We start from the raw sequence: 4,728 nt of genomic DNA on the forward strand, positions 1-4,728 counted from the left end.
TTTTTTTTAATTAAAAAAAAAAAAACCAAACACTAAGTGATGCTGAAAGGCCAGCCCATGAGGAAGTGACAATAGACGTGCCCTTGATGGGTGGGGAGGGCTGGGTGGTACATCTCTCTGCTCGCGCCTCTGGGAGATGGCCCAGCGACTTCTCTTGAGGAGGTTCCTGGCCTCCATCATCTCCAGGAAGCTCCCTCAGGGGCGGTGGGCACCCCTCACCTCCAAGGCCCTGCAGACCCCACAGTGCAGTCCCGGTGCCCTTACAGTCACACCCAGCCCAGCCTGGACCATCTTCACCACCAGAGTATGCTCAGCAACCTTTAACATCCAGGATGGACCTGACTTTCAGGACCGAGTGGTCAACAGTGAGACACCAGTAGTTGTGGATTTCCATGCACAGTGGTGTGGCCCCTGAAAGATCCTGGGGCCAAAGTTAGAGAAGATGGTGGCCAAGCTGCAAGGGAAGGTGGTAATGGCCAAGGTGGATACTGATGACCACACAGACCTGGCCATTGAGTATGTGGTGTCTGCTGTGCCCACTGTGCTGACCATCAAGAATGGAGATGTGGTGGACAAGTTTGTAGGCATCAAGGATGAGGACCAGCTGGAGGCCTTTCTGAAGAAGCTGATTGGCTGACAAGTAGGGAAGAGTCCTGACTGCCCTTTCCCCTGAGACCCAGTCCTGCAAGTGAGCCCAGTGAACTAGGCCCTTCCCGCTGCTCCTGTCTGCTCCCTGGGCATTGTGCTTTGGAGACCACGGAGCCGCCAGTGCTTCTGAGCTGGCCTGCTGCTGTGGCCATCAGGAGTAAGGGTGCTGCCAGTCTGGGGGATTGTCTTCTCATCCACTCCTTTTGTCCCCTCCCTCCAAGGCTCATGGCACGTCTCCCAAGATGCTAGCAAGAGCCTGGGGCCGGCCTGCTGTGTGACTTATCCATGGCACCAGCTTGGTGTCTTTGACTTGAACCCCAGCCCGGCTCCTCAGCCTGCTGCATTTGTCGTTCCTGCTGCTGTTTTGTGAAAAGAAAAAGGAAACCAAAAGCCAAACAAGTGAGAGTAATATATAAGTCTCTCATTTTTTTGTAGCTCTGTAATAAAGATCTTTATGTGATTAAAAAAAAAAAGAAAGAAAAGAAACCATGGGCTGGTGAGATGGCTCAGTGGTCTAAAGCACCTACTTAGAACAAGCTTAGCAAAGCACAGGGACCACGGTTCAATCCCCCAGCACCACATGCCAGCCAGCCCCGCCCCCTGGTGGGCTGAGCTGGCCACACACACACACACACAAATAAATAAAATTAAAAAATAAATAAACTTTTAAAAGAAAAGAAACCAAATACTTAAAAAAGAAAAGAAAAAAGGAGCAAAATAAAAGATAGAGAATAGGAAGCAGGCAGATCTTTTGCAAAAGGGAAGGAGATCAAGGGATGGAGGGAGGGGGAGGAGGCAGGGCAGGCCCTCCTCTGCTAGACTGCACAGCTCCAGGCAATGCTAAACCTAGTGCTGGTAAAAGAACTGAAGAAGCAGAGTAAAATAAAAGATACTTTATTTAGAAAGGAGGAGAGACTTGGTGGACAGCTACTCTGGAGGAGTAGGGAATATTCGAAACAGAAATACTCCTGGATTTCTGGTCTTTGGTTGTTTACTGAGATCTTTGTACCATGTAGGCTCCTGAAATCTGATCAATACCCTGGCTTGTCTTTCATCCTAACTTTAGATTTCTAATGGCCAAGGTGGAGGATAAAATTATGGGTGGGGCCTTAGGCACTGGTACTTAGTTGTAAGGATTAAATGTAGGAAAAGTTTGTGATTCTTATGTTAACCATGCTATCAGGGATCTTTCTGAGCTTAGTTTCCTTGCCTCTGTGTTTTTTGGTTTTTTGTTTTTATTGTTTTTTTGTTTGTTTTGTTTTGTTTTTGTACCAGGGGTTGAACTTAAGACCTTCTACTTGCCAGGCCAGCACTTATGCCCCTGAGCTATCTCCCTGGCCCTGCCTCTGTTTTTCTCATTCCTCTAGTCTAATCTGTGGAGGCAGAAGCCACCCTTACTAATTCTCTCCATTAACTTTGCAAAGCCCTATGAGGCCTTCATCCTATCTCTTCCCTGCCTATGGGGCCCCTACCCCTACATTAGGTACGCGCACCAGCTCCCCAGAGGAATGCAATCATTATGTGCTGAAGACAATACCAGGAAAAATAAAAGTGAAAAACATTTGTAAAGGAAAAAAATCACCTGTAATTCCTTGCAATGAATTCTCTGTAATAAACTCACTGTCTCATTGTTTCCCTCCACTTTCTAGCTGCACACTTTTTGACAGCTTCATTCTTATCTACATTCATCCACCAAGCTTGTGCTCATTTTTATTGTCTGGACTATATCCTGGGCTGTGATGAAAACAATGTTCCTCAAAATATACCCTTAATACTGAGCGTGTTCAATTCTGGGCAGCAAAGGCAAGGCAGGGGGCATCACAAGCCCTGACTTGAAATTATACTATAAGGGCAGAGGATATAGCTCAGCAGCATGAGTACCTGCCTGGCAACCGCAAGGTCCTGAGTTCAATCCCGGGCACCACAAAAAAGAAGAAAGAAAGAAAGAAAGAAAGAAAGAAAGAAAGAAAGAAAGAAAGAAAGAAAGAAAGAGAAAGAAAGAAAAGATTTTGTAGTAAAAAAAATATATATGTATATACAAAATAGTTAGCATAGATATACAACTACTTTCTCTAAGTTCAATGAGCAGAAAGTTTTGAGCTAATAGTGTTTAGACAAGATATCATGTCTGCATCTTGTGCTATGAATAACTACTACAAAGACAACAATATGCAATGTATTAATTATTGTAACTGTCCTACTAACCTGTTTTGAAACTGTCACTGCTACTTCTTTTTCTCAATAAAATTATTTTTAAGAAAAGAAAGAAAGAAAGAAAGAAAGAACGAAAGAAAGAAAGAAAGAAGAAAAGAAAGGGAGAGAGAAATTATACTATAAAGCTATAACGATAAAAAGAGTAAAAGAGTACAGTACTAGAAAAAAGATCGGAAGATCAGAAGAACAGACTGCAAGATGAAGAAGCAACTCAGATATACTGAACCACCTTATTTTTGACTAAGGTGCCAAATACATTCACTGGAAGAAAGATAGCTTCTTTAATAAATGATGCTGAAAAAACTGACTCTTTACATGCCAAAGATTAAAATTGGACCCATATCTTTCACCATGCACTAAACTAAATTCAAAATGGATCACAGGTCTAAATACTGAAATAGAACATTAAATCTGCTAGAAGATAGAATAGGTAAAACTCTTGAAGCCATTGGTATAGGGCTGGGGGTATACCTCAGCACCTAAGCACCTGCCTGGCAAGCACAAGGTCCTGAGTTCAATCCTCGGTACTGCACAGTGTGCCAGCCCCAGAACCGGGTGTGGTGGAACACACCTGTAATCCCAGCATAGGGAGGCTGAGATAGGAAGATCACTATGAATCTGAACTACATAGCAAGACCCTCTGCCAAATTTTTTAAAAAGAGAAAAAAAAATTGGTGTAAGCAAAGACTATGAATAAAACCCTGATCACACAGAACTATCAGGAAGAATCAACAGCTGGCACCTCATCTTATCAAAAAGGTTTTGTGCAGCAAGAGCAGCCACCAGCAGAATGAACAGACAACCCACAGATGTGAAAAACTGTTTGCCTCGGCAGGGCAGGACCAGCTAGCACCTCCCCCTGGCTCCCCCACCCTGAGCTCGAAGCCAGCTGTTTCTCAGACAAAGGTTAATGTCAAGAACATATAAAGAATTTTTTAAAAAAATGATCTCTGAGATTTAAAGACCCAATCCAAAAATGGGCGTCTAAAATGAATACACACTCTTCTCAGATGAAGAAGTACAAATAGCAAATAAATACATGAAAAAATGTTCATCATCACTGGTCACTTGAGAGGTGGAAATTAAACCAACTTCTGGTGGGAGTGCAGACTGGTGCAGCCACTGTGGAAATCAAGGTGGAGACTCCTCAAAAAATGAGGAGTGGAGATCCCATTTGCCCCAGCTATTCCCCTTCTGGTTATCTTCCCAGAAGAATTAAAAATATTATACCACACTGACATATGGGCATCCATGTCTATAGCAGTACAATTTGTCATAGCTAGATCTTGGAAACAACCTAAATGCCCATCAACTAAAGAATGGACAAAAAGGATGTGGTCTTTTTATGGCTAGAGTATTACTCAGCCATAAAGAAGGACAAACTGGAAACTTTCATAAGTAAATGTATGCAACTTGAGACCATACTCATAAGTGAAATAAACCAGATGCTCCATATGTGTAAATATCATATCGCCTTCCTAGTGTGAGATGCTGAAAGAGTAAATAAGATCCAAAATGTACAGTAGGTATAGTAAAATGGGAAGGAACTTCAAAAGGAAAAAGAAACTGGGTTGGGGCTGGTGAGATGGCTTAGTGGTCTAAAGCACCTACTTAGAACAAGCTAAGCAAAACACAGGGACCGCGGTTCAATCCCCAGCACCACATGCCAGCCAGCCCCACCCCCTGGTAGGCACTGAGCTGGCCACACACAAAGAAAGAAAGAAAGAAAGAAAGAAAGAAAGAAAGAAAGAAAGAAAGAAGGAAGGAAAGAGTGGTGAATGTAAGCAAGAGACAGGAAAAGGAATATTGTGGGACTGTCCTGCTTCAAGGTTGTATATGGTGAGATTTTTGGACTTATGTGCAAAC

The 4,728-nt window shown here is 43.2% G+C and overlaps 1 pseudogene; it reads left to right on the forward strand.

Annotated features, from left to right (window-relative positions):
* The first annotated feature begins 71 nt into the window (after positions 1 to 71).
* Positions 72 to 693, forward strand: LOC101568258 (annotated as a pseudogene).
* Positions 694 to 4,728: the final 4,035 nt, after the last annotated feature.

The sequence above is a fragment of the Octodon degus genome, unplaced genomic scaffold, assembly GCF_000260255.1.
Source record: "Octodon degus isolate 3935 unplaced genomic scaffold, OctDeg1.0 scaffold00045, whole genome shotgun sequence".
In the NCBI taxonomy this organism is placed as follows: Eukaryota; Metazoa; Chordata; class Mammalia; order Rodentia; family Octodontidae; genus Octodon; species Octodon degus.